The sequence below is a fragment of the Triturus cristatus genome, chromosome 2_2, assembly GCF_964204655.1.
Source record: "Triturus cristatus chromosome 2_2, aTriCri1.1, whole genome shotgun sequence".
Classification (NCBI taxonomy): domain Eukaryota; kingdom Metazoa; phylum Chordata; class Amphibia; order Caudata; family Salamandridae; genus Triturus; species Triturus cristatus.
Window position 1 is genome coordinate 783,940,531 of NC_140582.1, and position 21,432 is coordinate 783,961,962.

General features: G+C 42.6%; 1 protein-coding gene across 6 annotated transcripts in view; it reads right to left on the reverse strand.

The window, feature by feature from the left end:
* Nucleotides 1-21,432, reverse strand: part of CRACD (capping protein inhibiting regulator of actin dynamics) — an 870,477-nt gene that overhangs the window by 187,033 nt on the left and 662,012 nt on the right. The window lies entirely within an intron of this gene.

Here is a 21,432-nt window from a genome sequence, read left to right on the forward strand (position 1 = left end):
TGAAATTTGGCAGAGAGGTAGTCCTCAGGTCAGAGATGTGCCTTTTGCAGGTCTGGTGTAAATCTGTTCAGTAGGTCCTGAGAAAATAGCATTTAAATCAATATATATATCTGTAAGCGCGCTCCGTGCGCTTACGGTAAGCTTACCGTACGCAAGCTCAATTCTGATTGGTGGTTACATGACTGTAAACATTCGAATCAGTTGAAATCAGAAAGTGTCGGCCGCCATTTTCTGTCTCTCGCACTGAAAAACAAAGGTGGATAACGTGAAAAGGGGGCAACGAAGAGAGTTGCAGACCCCCTAGCGTTTGTCAGGGGGTCCACGAAGGACCAAAAAGTACGAAAAATACATTTAATAATTTTTTTTAAAAATCGCGGAGTGCGCGTACGGTAAGCTTACCGAACGCGCACGGCAAAAAAAAATAAAAAAAAAAAAACGAAATAACAATCACATTTATTAAATAAATTGAAGGACCCGCAAGGGAGAAAAAAAATTGTTACTGTGTAAAAAAAGGCGAGGCGCGCACGGTATGAACTGCGCAACGTGGGCGCTCGGTGCGCGAAGCGCACCGTGCACGCAGGGTGTGCGCACGGTGAAAAATCTGAAAAAAAAATATAAAAAATAAATACATAACTTAGCATTTAAAAAACCGTACAAATTCACTGAAAAAACCATAGGTTTCACACACGTTATAGTTAGGAATTAGCATTTAAAAAACCTTGCAAATTCACTTAAAAAACCATAGGTTTCACACATGTTATAGTTAGCTGTACATTTCACTCGTAAAAAACCAATGAAATTCCACGTTATAGTTAGATCAGGTAACTATAACTTGCGCGACCGCAATCCACAATGTGTCATTTCAGATGTCATCATTGATGTGATGAGTGATGTCACTGACCATGTCATGAGTGATGTAATATGTGACGTCATCAGCAGTTTATTGTGGGCGCGCAAGTTATAGTTACCTGATCTAACTATAACATGGAATTTCATTGGTTTTTTACGAGTGAAATGTACAGCTAACTATAACATGTGTGAAACCTATGGTTTTTTAAGTGAATATATATATATATACATTTTTTTTTGGAGCATCAGTCTTTGAATGAGAGTAATAGAAGGAAATGGAAGGGTGCAGCATTTGCAATTTTCGTTTCCATCATAGGATCAAAGAATGGCCACATGAAAAGAGGCACAATCAGGTCTCTATAGATGTGTTCTCATAATACCAAGCTGGAGCCACGTTAGCTTCAGCACAAAATAACCCAGTGCCCGGGAGCCTTAAGTCTTTTATCATACTAGCTCCCCCAACCAGTTGTACTGACTATAGAGGACTAGTGTCATAATACGGTATTATAACCATATTTGGTTTTAATTGTTTAAGAAAATAAATCACGTTTGAAAACATGCTAGCTGTTGATCTAGTGTGGACATTTTTGTGCAACAGTAGTTTAGAATCAAAAACATAAAAAAGAACGGCATTGAAACATTCCTAGCTTGAGGCAGTAGCTTGTTTGAGTGGCACCTCTTACACTGAATATCATTTGCACTAATTTAGTATGCCAGTGATATCGCGGATGTGATCAAATGTGTCCTATTTGTAGGTGCAACCTCTAGGCATCAATGCATTACAAAGAGGGGCATCAATTATGCAAATTAAGTTTAAGGGATGGATCAAGCAGCGAAGCGGGAGGGGATTGGGTTGAGCAACACCTTGAAATCCTCTCACTTTGAAGTCTGACAAAGAAAAGTAAAGAGGTGTCCTCGAAAACAGCATCTAACATTTGACCTCAGTCTTTCAATGCCCAGAAAATGTGACAAGATAAGAACAAGGTTTACAGGCCTGTTTACAGAAACAGAGCTGGAACGAGTGAAAACACGCGTGCTTGTGTGAAGTGCTCTTAATGAAAGAGAAAAGTCGTTTCTAAAACTGTTCCTAAAACGGGAGCAGTGGATGTATAGTAGCAACTGGACCGTGCTCTCAGTAAGTGCTAAACACAGGAAGAGGCATGACGCATGCATGCTATGGACAAATGGGGGAGGGGGGTGGTGGGAGGATATGAGTGATGATTGAGGCAGAAAATGGGTAGCCCATAGGCAGGCTAAAGCCCACAAAGTATATACGTGTTTCGAAGAAACAGTGCAAGCGCTGTCTAGGCAAGACCTAAAAAAGTTTGATAAATGCGAGAACATTATTCTTATCCTAGAGGTGGGTGAGTCAAAAATTAACAGGGAGAGCCAAGGCTATGGCTCAGATCTTAGAGCCCATGTACGAGCTGAGCAATAAAAATATTTACTATGTATATCGACAACAAATATCCCATGAAATATGATAAAGTCTCTTCAAAATTAAAAAAAGGGAATTTTTTTTAACATGTGGAAGCTTTAACATTAATAGGGCATGTCATAGTACTTCACTGAGAAGTAATTATTAAAAGTGATATTTTTGTACAACTAATATTCTAACCCCAAACGTGCTTTCATACGCAATAATGAAGAAAAAAAATGTGGGTAAAATAAAATATTTGCCTAAGATCACACAATTTACGCAGAGAAGCTGTGATTTATCCAAGAAGTCTGTTTCACTTTGTACAAATCTGCCAGTAAATGGATATCTATTAGTCTTTCCTTATGTTCCAGCTTTATTTTTACCTCGGAGCATTTTTCTGTAGTTTTTTAAATATAGCGCAAACTGAACCCGAAGGCAGAGCGCTTTACATGTGCAACAATTATATTCCACAAGGTCACATGTATTGTTTTACAGGCATGAGGAGATTAAGTGATTTGCCCAGAATCACAGGATGTTGGTTACCTAGTTCCACAGTCGGGAGCTCTAACATGTATTACCACATGGTCCTCCCAAGCAAAACAAAACAACTTTCAAAACAGATGACACCTTGCAATGCCACCGAAATATGGATGAATGAATGCATGAATGAATTGAGATATGCTTAGCACAACTGTTACCATAAATAGGGTATCCTGGCACTGAGGCAGTGATCGGAGATTAAACCCCGATGGCGGCATTGAAGAACCAGGTTTTCAGCTTTTTTCTGAAATGATGGCGGCAATGCATACATTTGAGATGATGTAGGAGAGAGTTCCACAGCTTGGATGCTAAGAACGAGAAAGTACAACTGTCACTGCATCTTCGTAAAATTCGAGGCACTGATAGCAAAAAGCCCAAAGAACAGAGTGAATGGGCGGAACAGTACCGATGAAATTACTGCGGATGGGCCTCCATTTTAGATAGCAGGATGTACACTGCTGAGGTTCTTGAAAAAAATGGGCTTCAGCATAGTGAGCCAATGAAGATCTTTGAGCCTAGAGAAAACAAAGGAATGAGGGGAGAGCTTCAGTATCAGGTGGTTAACATCATTTTGAATGACCTATGGCCTGCGAAATTATGGTTTTGGAGCTGCCCAAATATATAAATTTACCATAATCAGGCATGAAATTACTACAGCATTATTGTTTTCCGGATAGCATCAGGGAGAAACGGGAGGGTTTCTCTGAGCATGTTCATCATGGCAAAGCAAATGGCAGAAATACTGAAACAGAAAACCAAAACCGGTTCAAAAAATATGTAATAGGACCTAATCAATAGGTACCTGATAAACAACAAGACAAAACTGGAAAGAAGTGGACAAATGAAGATGAAAAACACTCAAAAACATGTATAGATATGATGATAATTCTTTTGTATTTATTTTACTTTTTTGTAGGAGAACGAATTTTCAATTTTATACAAATATTTTTGATATCAAAAAGGCACATATATAGGTTTTATACAAACAATCAAAAAACTCATCAATAAATATATATTCATCAAAAACACAGTAAATGCCCCACAAAAACCTCAAACTTCATCCACACATACATTCAATCATAACCACATTCATAACATCAGATCACATTGGGGTTGAGAATAGGTTATCCTTGGGTATTCAAAAGGATGAATTGATGTATCTCATCCAAAGGAGGCCAGATGGTACTCAAAAAGAGAGAAGGTCATCGAATCAAGCGCCAACGCGCGTTTCGGTGCAGGACCCACAAGGGGGCCCCACCTTCATCAGGGCGTAGACCAGGTATAATGGGGGCAAACACTCGATCTAAAAAATCAAATAAATATATATAAAACAATACAGTGAAATGAATTAAACTAAACAAACAGTGTAATATGTTGACATAGTCTCATAATCAACGACAAAATTAATGTCTTTAAGTCCAGAACAATTCCAGTTATTAACAAATGACTAGCAAATTCACCACTTGATAAATGTGGCCCAAAACGGGTCCAGCAGTAGCAGTAAAGAACAACTCACCAATAATGTGTAAAGGTGACACGATAAGAAAAAGTGAATCCAATCACCACAGTCAAAAAAATAGAGTTTAGGCAGAGAAGAAAAAAGAAGGACTCATAGCTAGTCAAAGTTTATATTGTGACAGAAATAATGAGAGAAAGGAAACACCAAACCGTATAGGTTGATAAGTGCCCAAAGGGGATATTAAGCCCGTCAGATAAAGAAAAACAACAAACCAAGGTAATACATACTAAAAACTAAGTCCTTGGAAGGCCGTGGGTAATCGACCTCCGAACCTAAGTCACGACCCAGTTCGGTATCCCGAGGGGGCGTCCAGTAAGGCTCAATAAAAATGAAACTTCCTTTCTGATAATAGGAAGGTGGGCGATGCTCAAGTCATGGGCATCCCAAATCTAGAAGAAGCAATAAGAGTGCTTAATATGGTGTATGATTAGCAATCTGCCGATGTCTCCTGGGACAAACTTTTCAACAAGGACCTCACTGGGTCTAGGAAAAAACAACAAACATGATCAATAAGTACTTCGTAAATAACCTACTTGAATCAGAAATGGTTCCTTCTGGGCGCGAGCCACGAATACTTCAATGGGAGTCTAGTAAGGTAAGGCGCATGTGAACACCAGATGTAGCGCTGGCAAGAATAAACCCACTATCCAATATCAGGAGGGATGCTGTCAGATATACACAGAGTTTCTATAAAACAAAACAAACAGAGCAGGCAGAGGTGAATAAGAGGGGGTTTCTGGGGCTAACTAAGGGCCGTTTAGTACAATCCGAACCCGTAAAATGCAGTTCTAAAACCGGTATAAAGATTGTACGAACATCTGAAGATTTCAAAACTCCGGTCGGGACAGCCGCGTGTAAGGTGCCATATTTAAACGTCCGCCGCTGGTGAAAACCTAAAGCGGGCACAACGTGGCTTGATTTAAACACAGGTACGTTTAGGAATGAAAGCGTCAACTCTTAAGGATCTATCAAGGGGCAGGCGCTGGTTAATAAAAGGTACAGAGACGTTCCAAAGGGATAGATGTAACGTGCGCCTAAATAAAATCAGCTACAGGCAGCTCTCGCCCAAAATACTTACTGCCTCAATAGCGGTCAGGATCCCATATATGTCGGTCTCGTACGGACGGAAGAGGAACCGTATCGCTGCAACCTTCAACCGAAGCTTGGAAAACCCGCCCTTCTCGAATACCTGTCATCACTAAACATCCACCAATGAGGCTATGGGTGGGAGGGAGGAGACTAAACATAGAAAGAGGATTGGGGTGAATAGAGATCTAAACACTGTTCACAAACATGGAGCCATCTTGGAAGCATTGGTATGTAATGAAAGAAAAATAAAAATAAAAATAAAGCTATACAATCAGTGTTATGCCGAATACGTATAGCCAATTTTCGTAATAGCTAATGATAAAGGAATGCTATCTTTGCTCAAAAATGCAGCCAGAATTAAGGAAGTAGGATTATACACATGGGCCTACAGGACTACCTCCCAGTAACCCTAACGTGGACTATATCATCAAGGATGATAAGAAAGTACCGGAAGCTGTCCAGGCTAAAGGAGTATAAGAATGTTTACAGGAATAAGAATAGAGGCAGTGGATACTCAACAATCCCAGGAGAATGAAAATAAAACCCAAAAGTTAAATAAGGATGAAAATGAAGGTAAAAATTAGCAGAAATCGCTCCGACGAGGGGGGAAGATAGAAAAAAATCGTCCCAGTGGGGAGAGAAAAGGTATTGTTTAAAAATAGTGCGGCAGGTCCAGGATAAAAGCCTTAGTTCAAGGAAGAATAAAAGAACAAACCAAACCAACTCCCTCCTCCCTCAGAGAGAGTAGGTACATATATAATCATGAGGTGTGAGGGATTGAGTCACAATCAGGGCGATTATATAATGGCATTCTCCCATAAGATGATTTCATTTAAGCCATGCTGGACGGAGTCCAAATAAAAAATCCAGAATGTTTCCCTTTTCTTCCTGATAGAGGTTGGGTTTCTTCCAGGGGGAGAGTATATCTTTTTCAAGATAGTCCATTTCAGGTCAGAGTCCTTGTGATTCATGCTCAACCAGTGGTTCACTAGAGGGGCAGATGTTTTCCTGATGCAAATGTTAGATCTGTGTTCACAAATTCGTAGTCTCATTTCCCTACTCGTTTCACCAATATAGGGAAGATCACATGGACACATGATGATGTAAATCACATTGGAAGACCTGCAATTAGTCATTCCGTGAAGAGTAATCGTCCGGTTGTTGGCCAAGATGGTACTGCCCACCATAGCATGAGGGCATGCTTGGCAGGTGCCACAACGATGGTTGCCTTCCACTGGTTTAGCTCCAACGATAGCTGTTTGGATGGAAGCTGCTTTCCCCATAATTTTGCCCCTGATCAAGCAGTTTTTTAAGTTCTTATTCCGCTTGAAAGCAAAAAGTGGTTTGGGAATATTGCAGCCATCATTGCCGATATTCAACAGGTACCAGAGAGAATTGATAGTCTGTCTAACTCTGTGGTTAATATTGGAGTGCTTGGTGACATATACCAATTTGTCCACAGGGTCAGGTTCCCTTCTTTCAAACATGGCTTCTCTGTTAAAATATCGTGCTCTTTTAAAAGAGTCTTTGATGAGTTTGTGTGGATAACCACGTTTCAGGAATTTGGATTTGAGGATGTCAGCTTGAACGAGGAAGTCTTTCAAATGAGAACAATTTCTACGTAGAAAGCAAATGGCAGAGTCTTGGCCTACCGGGGATGAAACAAGACAATATCACATCCATTTTTGAGGTCACTAGATGTGGATATAAAGATCCTAAATACCATAAAAGGTTGAGGAAAGGCCGTCTGACACTGGGCTTTGGTCCCCATATAAACGGAATAATAATAGGGTGAGCCTGGATTGAATGTGTTGGAGATGCGCAGACACCAGTTGGGACGTAGCACACGTTCTGTAGGGATGCCAGAAACCAAATGGTTACGGGGTGCACATTTGGGGTAAACTTAAGTCAGAAATGGATAATGACAACTCACTAATGGCTGAAATTGTTCTACTTCATGACACAGTCGACATCTCAGATATCGCACAACAGTGCAGATGATGGTTCTTAACCGCTATTGTCATAGCAAAGTTAAGAATCCTAAGATTTCGGAAAACTCAGATAATACCCTCCTATGACACATGGTTTCATGATACGTTTACTATGACTTCATATGAAAAATGGATATACAAACTGAATGATCAAATAAAAAAAAATGGAGGAAATATGTGGAAACTTCCTTATTAATAGGAAAAGTATTACACTCTTACAATATACTGGTGTGCAGGGTTAGGTTTGATGAAAAGGGGAGACCAGAATGACTATGCATAGCTCTACTGGTAGAATAGATGGGGGGGCTTGTTTCTTTCTCCTGTACTCCCTCTGTAGCTACAAATATCACAAATCAGTTGTTAGCCAAGCTTCGATGATCAGGCCACGGCTAGTGTCTGGGTTTGATGTACTAGTATGCTGGTACTTCTACCTTAGTCGCTCAATAAAGATTTGTTCAACACAAAAACAAGTCCTGAATAAGATGCAATAACAATAAAGAGACACAACATCTCTCAGATGTGCAAGGCTGGGGTAGGCGGACAGTAAAGGATTTACATTTGTAACCACCTATGGTCCTAAGTCATAGCCGCACAATTCCTGGGCGCGAGTTCCCTGCCCCTGCCTGCAGGAAGGGGGTGGTTAGTAGAGCACCGGCTCCTCAGTTCAGGCGCATGTTGGTGCTGCTTATCTGAATGCTGACAATCTCAGGACATGATGGGTTATTCTGGGTGTCTTGGCCGCATTCCCTGCAGTCCCAGAAATGCTAGAATATATGCTTTTGATTTTTGGAAAACACAAAAAAACTTTGTGACCGATACACAGTGCAATTCCCACCCCTCCAGCGGTATTCAGGGTGAAACATATAATAGCATTTGGAAAGGAACATCAGTCGGCATCAAACATTAATGCAAAACGAGGAGTCCTTTTTCCAAATAAGCATTCTCAATAGTGAGTTTAGGAATTGTTTGGAAATGTGGATCTCTCTGTTTCACAACTGCAGTGCTTCGAACCTCTCCTTTGACACAACACCAGTGCATAGAACGATTATTCTTCATTTAATAGATTAAACACCTTTGCAATGCTAATCACAAAGCATGTTTGTATTAGAAAACCTACAGCATTGACTGATATAAGTTTAGCTAGGAAACAGCCTGCTGCATAAGACTGCTTGCAGGGGAGATGCTGTTTGACAGATTTGCAAAATGACTAATTCGACTTTTAATCAGTTATTATTAATCTGCAGCCCCGGAAGTTACCTTCACTTAACCAGAAGGATTTACTGTACTCTTGAGCAGCATGAACCTTGAGACTTGCAGATGATGAATAATCGCGCTTGGAAATCCTCCCAGAGTACAGTGAGCTCTGGCTGGGCGCAGGGACTTCCTGCTTTGTGCTGTCCGAGCTGAGCCTCACCCTACAGCTTCACACTGGCGCTCAGCTTCAGCTGTCCGTGCTTATGTATGCTTCTTTAGGCTCCAGGACATTTCACTAATGGGACACCTCCCAATGAATATTTGCTGCCACTATCTGTCCCAGTGCTTAATTTGTAGGCACCAGGGCTCTCCTCAGGAGGCCACTGCAACTTGCACCATACATTGCCCCTCCCATGTTGCAAATAATTGTGACTGCACAACTACTCACCATCACACTCCCACAAGTGTGACAATTCGGACTATTCTAGCCCCCAAAAGCTATAAGAATGGCGCGAGCAGCAGGTAATAGTCATTTTAAGGTATATTGATTTATTACTAAACTGTTCTTGTAGTCATCTCTAAATTAGCCAGACCGCGCGAGCTTGTGGGAACTGTCACAAGCGCCGGTGTCCGGTGCTCGACACCGGCACAAGTGCCGGTGCCGAGCTCTGGAAACTACCGGTAAAAATCAAGAGCACTGGTCTGTAGTTGAATTTCCCGAGTGTACACTTCGGTGCTCTCACCTCACATCCTTTAGATGCTTTCCTCTTTTGCCTCTTTCTGCTCTTCTCCTTTCCTCTCTATACATTGAAGAAGAGCGCACAGCAACCTCGATTTGATTAAAGGGGGCGGGCTGCAATCAGCAAGATTATCTTTTTACGATCTCTGCGGCATGTCTCCCTTTTATGTTTTTTTTAAATTGGGGCTGCTCTCCACATGCCCCTGCATTTTCCCTTTATCTTTTTTAGAAAGGGGGCCATTCCCCTGTGTCCCTGCTTCATTTTTTTCACTACAATAACAAACAAGCTATCTGGGCAAAGGGTACTTTGGATTACCTGCATAGGGGAATCATGTATGCATGTTTTTGCTGTGTCAGAGGATTCTTATAATAAACCCTCACTGATGAACCATGGTGTCATGCTTTATCATCAGGATGTCTCATCTGCTTGACAGTTTGTCGGTGGGGGGGAGGGGGGGGGTGGTTGGAAAGTGGGTTATTAGTAGTAGTAAATATGCATTTACCACTAGCAATAAGGCCATTAGCATAGTCTAGGGCTCTTTATAGTTCTCAATATATTATTCACAAGCAGGCAGGCTTAACTTAGGAGAAAGGTATGGAAAGCATTTACAAACACCAATTCAGTGCATAATTAATACACAACACACAATACAAATCTCACACAAATTCATAAAAATAGGAAATATTTTTAGCTTTACAAAGTAATCAAAACAACAAAAATTCAATGTAGGGAACTAAAGATGAGAATTTTTAAAGATTTTGCAGGATATAGAACCTAGAAACTGCGCTTGACTGGGGAAGAGTCAAAGATTCGGGCCAATCGCGATGGAGCCCCGCTCCACGACCCCTCGCAGTAGGCCTCAAATCGAGATTTTATCTTCTGATTTAGAAACTTTTCTGGAGCTTTTTCTGCCGGAGTCCCTCAACGCTCTTCACCAGTCTGGTTCGGTGAGGGTTCGCCAGCTTGCTTTTCAGGGAGCTCTCAGTCAAACTCTGTAAGTCGGATTTATGGAGCCTTTCAGTGGGACAAACCAGCAGGTCTGGCTGGATCATGGTTGAAGGTAGCCTCCTTGGCTCTCGCAGTTGAGTTGGTCCTCTTTTGGAGCTTTTTTCCAAAAGTTGCTCCAAACTTCTCCAAACTTCTGGAACTTCTTCCCTAAGTTCCTCTTGAGGGTCCAACATGTCCAAACCACATCCAAGGGTCTGGAATCTTCAAGATGGTCTTTGAAAAGTTGGGACCATAATTCCCACAAAGTACCTTGACAAAACCCTTACAAATATACTGGACGCACTTCAGGCACAGGATTCTTCATGGGGTTGGTCCAGGTGAGCTCTGTTAACCTGTAGCTTGTAGGGAGTCCACTCTTTATTCCTCTTGAAGCAGGGCACATCCAAAGGGCAGTAGTTCCAGGTAATGTATCGGGCGCAGTCAGTTAGAATGCAGGGCCTTATAGTGCAAATCAAGTTTACAGCTTGGCTAGCCTTCTTCTCTTAGTTTCAAGCAGTGAATCTGAGAGGCGATGCACCTCTCACATATTTATTCAATGTTCTCTGGAGTCAAGCATGAGAGCACTTCTGTCCAATGAGGTGTAGGGCAACAGCCCAGAGCATGATCACTTCCTCCAAAATGTGGCATAATCTTCTCCCAGAAAGCACGATTCCTCCAAAATTTAGTATAGCTGTAATCTCGGCAGAGGAGCAAGAACTAGTTTAACCAATCTCCAGTACTGCTCATCTCCATAGCTCTCCTACCCCTACCATCTGAAAACTCCTGTGTTAAGCCTGCCATCTGGCTGGGTCAAAAGGGCTGATGGGTAGATGGACCTGGCCTTCCCTGTTTGTCCTATCCCCCTTTGAAGCTTCATGCTTCCTGAGCCCCCCTCCCTGCTCTGGCATTCCTGTGTAGCAAAGCTTTCTCTACCCGATAGCCTCTCCCTGAGTGAGCCATTTATCAATTCATCAAAGTAATCTGGCTAATCCTGTTAAGTCTGACCAATCAAGGAAGAGCACAAGAAGGTTGAATTTTGGCTTAGAGACAAGAACGTTTTATAACTTATTTTCTATATACTTTAGGATAAATTCAGCATGCACATTTAGTTGGATTTATCAATACCTTTCTCTTAAGTCCTTGAACAGTATTTTATTTAATTCCTAGCAATATTTATGCATTCATAAACTATTGAATGGTATTCTGCTGGGCTAGACATATATAAGGGGGAAACTGAAATGTGCAATTTCTCCATCATCAGGGCATATAAAACATCTTTTATAACCCCTGCTTATAGTTACAGGACCCCCACACTCCTGGGACACATAGGGGAGACTTTAGGGGTCCTGAATATGCAAAAATAGGGTAGATCCTCACTCCACAGTGCTCCAAGCACCAAAGTCGATTTTGGGAGCCACTATACTACAACTGTGAAAGTGAAATGTGCTACATATAGAAAATCTTTTATAAGGGCCCCCTCTTTATAATGACATGATCCCCCACTCTTGTGACACCTAGCGGGGACTCTGGGGGTATCTACAATGCCAAAATATTGTAGTTTATCACTCTTCAAGTGCCTCAACCACCAAATTCGAGCGTGGGCACAAATACATTTAAAAGCAGTGCTACAACACAGGGTCGCTTTAAAAATGACCTCAGGCTCTCAGCAGTCCATACATGCAAGTGAAGAAAGGGCTGCTGGCCTCTAAACTGCCATGCCCTGTTATGTACTAGGGACTTAAAGGTAGTTTGAATCACTCGTCCTATTTTTATCTACTAGGAACTTATAGGGTAGGTCATGCCTAACACATAGTGTGCCCTAATGCAAGTGTGTGTTTTCAACATAGCACGGGCAGGCGCCTGCCCAGAGCAGAGACCAGGGCACTCTCAGAGTCAGAAAACCAGCATCAAGGGGTCTCAAATGGGGCAAACAAATGTGGGGGACACTGCAAACAGGTCCTGATTTCCAACAGTGGGGAAGGCGGATGAGCTCCCTCTTAGTGCAGGAAGTGCTTTATTATGGGTGGGTGAATGTCACCTTCTCATGAGGATTTGGATAATATGAATATAAACCCCTTTAGATAAACCCATCACTTGAATTTATTGTGGATTTCTAGAGGAATATTAAAAACAAAGGTTCAAGATTACTGGGATAATTATTTGCCCCTTATCATTTAGGTCGATATTTATTCAGCTAATCCTACTTGGTGTGTTTGCCTCCAGATGGCAATTTCTATTTATATGCTTCGGACCCCACAGAAAGTGGGGATAAACAAAATTGATAAAGTAGAGAAAGACATTAAAAAATGGAAAAAAGAATGAAAATGTAGGGGAGGCAAAAAGGAAAGGATGAAAAGAGGATAGGCTGCATCATACTGCACTAACGCCTTTCGAGTCCTCACAAAAACCCCAGAGTTTGTGCGTCATGACAAATCAACTCGACCAGTAGCTCAATGGTGAGGGAGAAAAGAAGAAAGGATGCAGGGAAACTTTGTCTAGAACCACATTAAATTGTAAAAGGAGAGGACAAGACTCAATTTACCCTTATGTGTACCTATGGGTCCCTATCCAAAACATGTACATATCTCATGAATAGGGGCCAGTATTTATGTGTTCAAGCAGACACATCATAAAGGCCTTATGGACAGAATCAAATGCCTTTTCAAAGTTCAGCAAAAGTAGTGCCCGGAACTCCCAAATATCCACTGGGCCTTTCAGGGCATTATAGAGTCTCTTAAGACAATAATGTGTACTACATCCAGGCATGAAGCAGTTTTGGTTAGGGTGGACCAGATCGTATAGTATATACCAACTAGTCTATTTGCCAAGAGTTTAGCCAGTTTTTGACCTCCAGATTTATCAAAGAGATTTGCTGAATTGCGTCGCATTCCTGGGAATGTTTACCCGGTTTCTGGATTAGTTATGGTCATCCCTCTAAGGTCATAGAGCAAAGTGCCAAGCTGAAATGTCTCTTAATACATGGCCAATAGTGGTGGTATTAAATGAGTGTCACATTTTTTGAACGACCTCCGTTGGAAGTCCGTTTGGACCCAGGGATTTTGCTGGGAGAAGCGAGCTAAGTGCCTCTGCAATCTCTTCTATACTCAAAAGGTGGTCCTGTTTCAAGCTTGCATCAACAGAGAATCGAGAGACTATTAAGTCCTCTACAATATCTTTATTAAATTCAACTGCTGGGGGAATTCTAGCCATGTATTGAAATTTTTTGCAATGGTGTGTCCAACAGAGTTGAGGATAGGGGGCACGAGTTGGAGCTCCAGATTCCTATTCGCCAAGTAGTTTAGAAATTTACCAGCTTTATCTTTAAGCTACTATATCTTATATTGAATATCAGTATTAGCCAGGGCCACTGTGTATAACATTGTCTATCTCAGCAAGTTTCACAACTGTTTGAGGGGTCTTTAAAAAAATCTCCTCGGAATTGTTCTGCTCCTACTGTAAACTCTTAATGCTATCCTCAAGGGTGCACTTCTACTGGTTTCTATGTTTCTTTGCTTCAGTTTGGAAGAAGGTGACCTGCCCTCAAAGCTTAAAAGCTTCACATAATATCGAGGGATACTCAACAGTGCCTGTATTAAGTTTAAAGTAGTCTGCCGTCTGTTATCTGAGGTATTAACTTAAGCCAGTGTCCCGGAGCACCAGTGTAGGAAAATGGGTTACTAATTGAAGGGGGGTAAACACTACTGAAGCTGTAACCACAATTTTAGTCAGGGTGAACCACAAGCAAACCCCAAAGTAACCTATGCTTATGCCTCTGGTAGCTTGGAACAGAACCAGCCAGGCAATGTGTAAAGTGTTTATGCAGCATTGCAAAGAGTGATAAAGTAAAAACACAACACAAGAAATATTCCACAACAATTTAGAAACAGAGTAAAATGTAATAAAATAGTTGACACCAAAATGACAAAAATCCAATCAGTAGAACTGGAGATATGCAATTTAAAAGATTTTGTGAAAATCAAGCGCTAAGAACCAAAATGAATCAGACGCAGTTAATTGGTTGCGGTAGACCATGTCCAAGTCACAAGTTCAGGACGACCATGATGGAGCGTGGGCCGAATACAGGACTGAGTTTAATCCGCTCAGAAAGTACCTTGTGGGCCTGGGAGTTGAGATGCAAAGTCTGTGCAGGTGCCCAGGTCTTCATCAAGGAACCATCAACGAGGAGCAGCGATGCAAGGTCTGATATAGAGGTGCATCGCCGGAGTCGATGACAATTGACAAGGAGCTGAGATGCGAGGTTCTGCGTTGTGGAACCCATTGAGGCTTGCTGAGACTTGCGCTGAACTGAGATGTGTTGGCGCAGGGGCGAGATGCATCGTGATGGGCCGTTGTTGGCGTCGTGCTGTGCCGGCATTGAAGAAGCTGCTGGTGCTTGCGAGGACATGGCCTGAGATGCGTAGAGGATGAGCTACATTGCATTGGGCTGGAGTCTTGGCGGGCTGCGTCTTACTGCATGGAGATGTGTGCAGATATGTCGACGTTGAAGAAACCTGTAATGACCCTGTTACTTTGAACAGGTGGCCACTTGGAGATTTACTGGAGTGAGTTCTGGGTCCACACAGGCAGGCTGGATTCAGCAGGGCAGCTCACAGCAGCAGAGGAGTCTTGGTGCAGCAATAGCAGTTGTTGGTCAGCAAGCAAGTCAACAGGGCACGGCACACTTCACAACTGGGCTGTCCTTCATGGTATAGTCCACAGGTCCAGAAATGATCTGAAGAGTTGGGCCTGAGGGTCCAATATTTATCCTTGAGGCCGGCTTTGAAGTAGGAAATGTTTTTAGAGGTTTCTACCACAAAAGGTTTTTGGATTGTCCTTCCTCCCGACTCTAGACCCAGCTTGTCTGAGGCAGCAAAAGACTATTGTGAAACCTTTTGTGAATATGCTAAGGCAGAGTCTTCGAACATTGCAAGTGTGTTAGGTGACTGCAACACCCCCTCTGAAGTCAGAGATGGCCCATTATGTCTGCACCTAGTCCCCATTTTCCTCAGTGCGTTGAAGCAATACACAAAGACCAACTGCAGCTACACTTAGCCATGTGACCAAGGATACAGACTGCAGGCACCAAATGGTCTGGACAAGAAAATGCCACCTTTCTAAAAGTAGCATTTTCAGAATTGTGACTTAAAATTTCAAACTTAACACTAATGAGGGTTTTAAATTATAATTCTTTAGAGACCAAACTCAACATTACCACCTGCTCCCAATTGAAAGTTATCACATATTAAATGTAATAAGACAACCCAATGCTATCTTATCGGATAGGCAGACCTGGAGTAGTGAAAATGTAGGAGTTTTTCACTACCAGAACATGTAAAAGTCAAAAGTAAATGCCCAACTTTTTTAATACACTGCACCCTACCCTTTTGGCCTTTTAGGGCCTACCCTAGAGACGACTTACATTTATTATAAAGGAAGGTTATGCCTGGGAAAAGATTTATCTTGCTAGGTCAAAATGGCAGTCTAAAGCTGCACGCACACACAGGTTGCAATAGCATGCCTAAGACTTCTTTTGAAAGACTACTTAAGTGGGTGGCACAATTAGTGCTGCAGGTCCACTAGTAGCATTTAATTTACAGGCCCTGGGTACAAGTAGTACTACCTTACTAGGGATTTATAAGTAAATTAAATGTGCCAATTGGGTGTAAGCCAATGTTCACATGTTTTAGGGAGTGAGCACCCTCACTTTAGTATTGGTTAGCAGTGGTAAAGTGCACAGTATCCTAAGGCCAACAAAAACAGGATCAGAAAAAAATGGAGGAGTAAGACAAAATCTTTAGGGGAAAACCACCCTACGGATGACAGGTCTAACACACCAGGTGTTCAAACTCCACATACCATCTTGTTTATTTGGGCCACCAAAGGTGATCAGTAATGGGGCATTCTCAGTAAGGGTGTGACCAGCATACACGCCAAACAAATGCATTGAATGTCGTAGCAGGTATAAACACATGGTCAATCCTCGATGAGTGGAACGTGAATTCCCAGCTATTAGGGTTCATCACTATCTAGGAATCAAAGAGTTCCAACGATGCGGACCAGGTGTGTAAGCCAAAGGATCTACGAGGTGTCACTATGCCTTGGGTGTTTGACTCAGGATCCAATGCGGACTTGAAGTCTCCAATAAAAGTTATACTCAGGGGCAATTTAAGCAGTAGAGTTGCAAGTGACTTTATAGTGCTGTTCAATAGAGTGTGTGGCTCATATTACAGAAATGAAAGACCATCGAGTCTTCCCAGTATACCCTTGCCTCTGGAGTTGTGCATGTATCCTGAGTGAAGACCCGGGTGTAGCCATACTAAGACAAAAATGAACATCTGGTGACCATAATGTGTTTACAGTAGAGGCACTTCTCAGGCAAGTACCTTTTAATGTATTGGAAGATTACCCCTCTCCTAATCTTAAAATTAAGGCTGTTCTCATTCCAGGACAGTAGGTTAAATGTTTTATGTTGCGAAGTCATGTTAGGTCTAACTGAACAGTAGAGGTAAAGAAGAAAGCTGTGTGATGCTGTACAAAAAGGGAAGTAATGCAAAACAATATTCCTCACTCACCACACCCTTCTCTTCCAAACGCAAAGTATCTGTCACCTTTCCCCAATTTAAGATGCATACGATAGAAGAGCGTAGCCATAGATTGAGAGGCTTGCAATGTAGGACAAAGGATACTGTTGATCCAACGTTTATGTAAGCACTACAGGATTCTGGGGTGTATAACTTAAATCATTCCCCATAGATAAAGCAAGAAACCAAAACATTACATTATTAACATAATAACTGGGGTTACACAGGCGGAGGGTCTTCTAAACCTTGATAATGAGAAATGGTGTCAGTGCATGATGATCTTTTGCTATCATTATCTTCCATTACAGCAATGGATTTATGTACGGCTGGGTTCACAGACTTCGTTGCCCTAGAGCGAAGTCTACACCTGGAATCTCCTTTCGATGACAGGGCAAAACTGACCTTCTCTCCGCCAGCTTGGTCTGGTGGAAGGGTGCTCTACAGAACCTGTCCCCCAGGCTGCTGCACCTGCAGCCAGTCCCAAATCTTCTGTGGCATCTCGGAGACCTAGTTCATCTCCTCTTGTCTGATCTTCATATTAGCAGCGAAGAGCAGCATGTAAATTCTTGCATGGCTTTCAGCTTCTGCTTAACTGCCATGAAAGATTGTCTCGTTTGTGGGCCCAGTATTGTATAGCCCTGGTGAATGCTGACATATGAGAAGTCTAGAGCAAGATCAGGTCTGAGATGGGACTGCTATAGCACAGTTTCCCTATCAGTATAGTTCAAAATTGGCAATTATAGTCTGAGGAAGCACCCACAGGGGATGGTTGTGATGTTAATGAACAATGTGCCTGCTCAATCACACAGCAAGTGGACAGCAACTCCTTTGGTAACCAGGATTTCAGTCAGGTAGTTATAAAATGCCATGGATTTGACCATTTAATGGCTTCCGCAATGCAAATGAAGAGGACATTGCTCCTGTGCGATCTCCACTCAGCATCTTCGACCCGGCGCTCAATGTGGTTCACCACTCCCTTTAGTCAATCAACATCGGTGGTCAGCGTTTTCACTGTGCCCTCAAATATCGATATTCTTCTCCCCACCTTCATGACCGACTCAGCAACCTTTCTCAAATCCTGCTTCAGCAGGCTCACCTCCGCACCCAAACCTCCACTTCCAGAGTAGCCATAGAATTGCATATTGATTGACAAATCTGTTCTCGGCTAATATGCGTTTTCGCCGAGTCAGGGAGCTGAGCATTACTCTGCTGGGGGGGGGGGGGGGGGGCACGATTTGACACTTCCCCTGGTTGCACTCCGGTGCACAGCAGGTCATGTATCTGTGTAGCTGCCATCCTATCTGTCATTGTCATGGCAGAAGGAACCGGTGCTTCAAGGCCCCCGGAAGTGAATGGGAAGGAAAGGAAGGGAGAACAGACCTGCACACCCCGGTGCCCGCCCCAGTTGTCAGTTCGGCTCAACCATAGAAATCAGAAGTCCAGGACAGGATCCACGTGGGTAACACTTATAACATCTGAGGAGGGAACCAACAATCAATATCCATGGGCCCCGGTCAGCTGCAAGGGTACAAGGAGAGAGGAGGTTACTATGGTAGCACTAGTCTCTGAAGAATTGTTCCCTATGGCCTGGACCCCAGGTCTGTACACCATGGTTCGTGGGACGTTCCTCAGATCATCAGTGGGTGGCTACATCTGGAAGCTGCAAGCCGATAAGTATGTATGGCATTGGATTAGAGGACTCTTATATGGTAAAGTCTCTTTAGGCCACATAGAATTGTGCAGGGTGGCCTGAGGGTCAATAATGTCATAGCCTATGGGTGCTACGGGCTCCTGTTATAGCTTGTGCCTCCAGTGACCCACCAGCATATGACAGACCCGGGAGGTATGAGCTGCAACACTTTGGCACAATATTCACTTCCCCTTTAGGATTGAGGGCTGCTGCTCCTGCAGGGCTGTGCTGTGGGTCCTGCAGGGCCGTGCTGCTCTTCAGGCAGCAGTGTCGGGCAAGTAGATGGCAGATTCTCAGTGTCTCGGTCTCCCGATTCATAAGTCGCTGCATCGGACTAGCACTCTATAACCAAACAATAAGGGGTCTGTAGCCATGCTTTCACAGGCCTGGTTCAAGTCACTGGTTTACAGCGGGCCTCTCCCTCCTCTGACCACCAATGGCCATACATGGGAGGGAACAGCCCTGATGTGGGTTTTGGACAGGTACTCTGGGGGGTGCCTTGCAGGGGAAGATGAGTACAATGAATGTATGTTGGGTAGGACAGGTTAAGTAGGATTACCACTTGCTCTGCAAAACCATGCTCCCTTCCAGAGTAATAGTACTTTCGCTGTGCTTAAGAATTCCAGGAGTTTATGGTGCCCGCAGAAATCGACATTTAGATTACACAGACTGCTGGACAAGTTAGGCCAGTGCATGAGTTGGAAGATTGAAATATGTTAACCCCTATACCTCTGCTGAAAGAAGTAACTTATGATGACAGGCGTTGGGAATTGGAAGTTAAAAATGCATTTATGTTAGCAATATATAGTTTTCAAATGCTTGAGCCCCTTGGGGAGATTCTGTTCATATGGAGTGTGCAAAATAAGCAGAATGTGTAATATAATAAAGAGAACATACAGAACAGAAGGTAAAGGTTTTGATGTGAGCGTGTTGCATATTTAACAGCCTAACAGGTTGAGGGAGGATATAGAACACATTATTGCCACTGACACATAGAGACAGTTTAAACCTAGGAAGATAAATAATAGGTTAAATGCAAAAAAATTATTTGGTATATTAGTTTATAAAACTAAAACATCAGAAAGGAGTCAAGTTCCAGACTCAATCAATCAGGCTTCAGTCAGCAAGGGTTCCCTGCCATCGAACACAGGGTTGGTGACTGCTACATATGGTGACACCTAAGGTATTCAGGTATGAGGTACCACATGTTGTGTAGGATGCTCAGGTGGGAACATATATGCCAGAGTCCACCTTCCATCAAACATGTAGATAAACTAAAATAAGACCCTTGGCCTAACCATGGGTAAATCAGATCCGTAGAAAAGTGCATTTCTGTGAAATATGTTTAAGATGATTAATTTAAATAAATGTGGGTTGGTGGTCATTATGTGGCATATGCCTATGCAAGGATATGTGGCAATGGGGGAACTATTTATTCTGAAAGTACAGCAGCTTAATCGGTGTAAAAAATTGGATGAACATTTGGGGTGGATGACTGCCTACTTCATGGAAGAATCACAATGCTTGTCAGGATGAAACTCCCAAGTCACTAAATTAATCTGAGCTCAACCCTCCAGTAGCTAAAGCCCAGAGCAGGCAGGCTTAATTTAGGGTAATGTGTAAAGTATGTATGCAGTACCAAAAAGTTAATCAAGTCAAAATGTCAAACAATAAAAATAGAGTAGAATTTAATAATCAAAATGACACCAAAATGGCAAAGACCCAATAAGGGGAAGTGATGATATGAATGTTTAAAATTGTAGGTAGAAATAGTGCCAAAATGCTCTGGGCGCCAATGATAGTCTCAGGTCACTAGTTAACTAGGCCAGATAGTGGCAGGGGGGGAGACTCTTGGCACCTCTCTAACCAATAGGATAAAAGTTCACAGTGGTAACCCTAACTACTTTTGCAGCAATTCCTGTTTGCCTTACTGCAAACATGTCAAAAATGCCATGTCAGGACATTTTCCATAAGGTGAAAGTCTTCGGCCACACTAAACTTAGGTTCTGGGGACTGGCGTTATGTGTGGGACTGTCATAGGTAAATCACCAGTGTCCTCCCACATCTACCCCTAAAATCCAGTTTGAAACAGGTGCTGTACCCACAACAAACCCACAGACAGACACCTGGTAGGAAAAAAGCAGGATCCTTCAGTAACCAGACAGAGGGGACAAAATGTTTTGGCACCCTGTTCTTTCCCTTTTAAGTTGACCCAAGTGTTACATGTAACTCAACAGACCAGTCAAACTGTATTCCAGAATGTGGCATCACATGATGCCCACTGCCACCACTCTGAATATTCTGCAGAGTTCAGTGGATTCATCTCTGCTCATTCAGGTCAGCCTATTGTTTGCTCTTGGGAGGCATTTCACACTGGATTCACATCTAGGGGGTTACAAGGTCTACATAGGGGTGATTTACAAATATTTAAAAGAGAAGTGTTTACTCCTCAAAAGGGTCATTTTAACAGATTGCGCTATAGGCTTTACAATGCACCAGTCAGACTACAATGGTAGGCCTGAAGCTATGTTTTCTTTGATCACACTAGTGGGTGGCACCATAAGTGCTGCAGTCCAAAGATGAGAGTTAACTTTTCATGCTATGGGTGTAATTCTGCACTATATACTATGGCCTTATAGAAAAGTTAAATATGCCATTCAGGAATTAGCCAATTTCTCCATGTTTAAGGGGTCAGAGGACATACAACTGGCACCGGACAGATGTGCCCCAGTGTGCAGAGCCTAAAAACCACCAAAAAAATAGGGTTCCACCAAAAGTGAATAATTGGGGGTGACCATGCAGAAGAAGTAGGATTTCCTACAGTTGGCAACT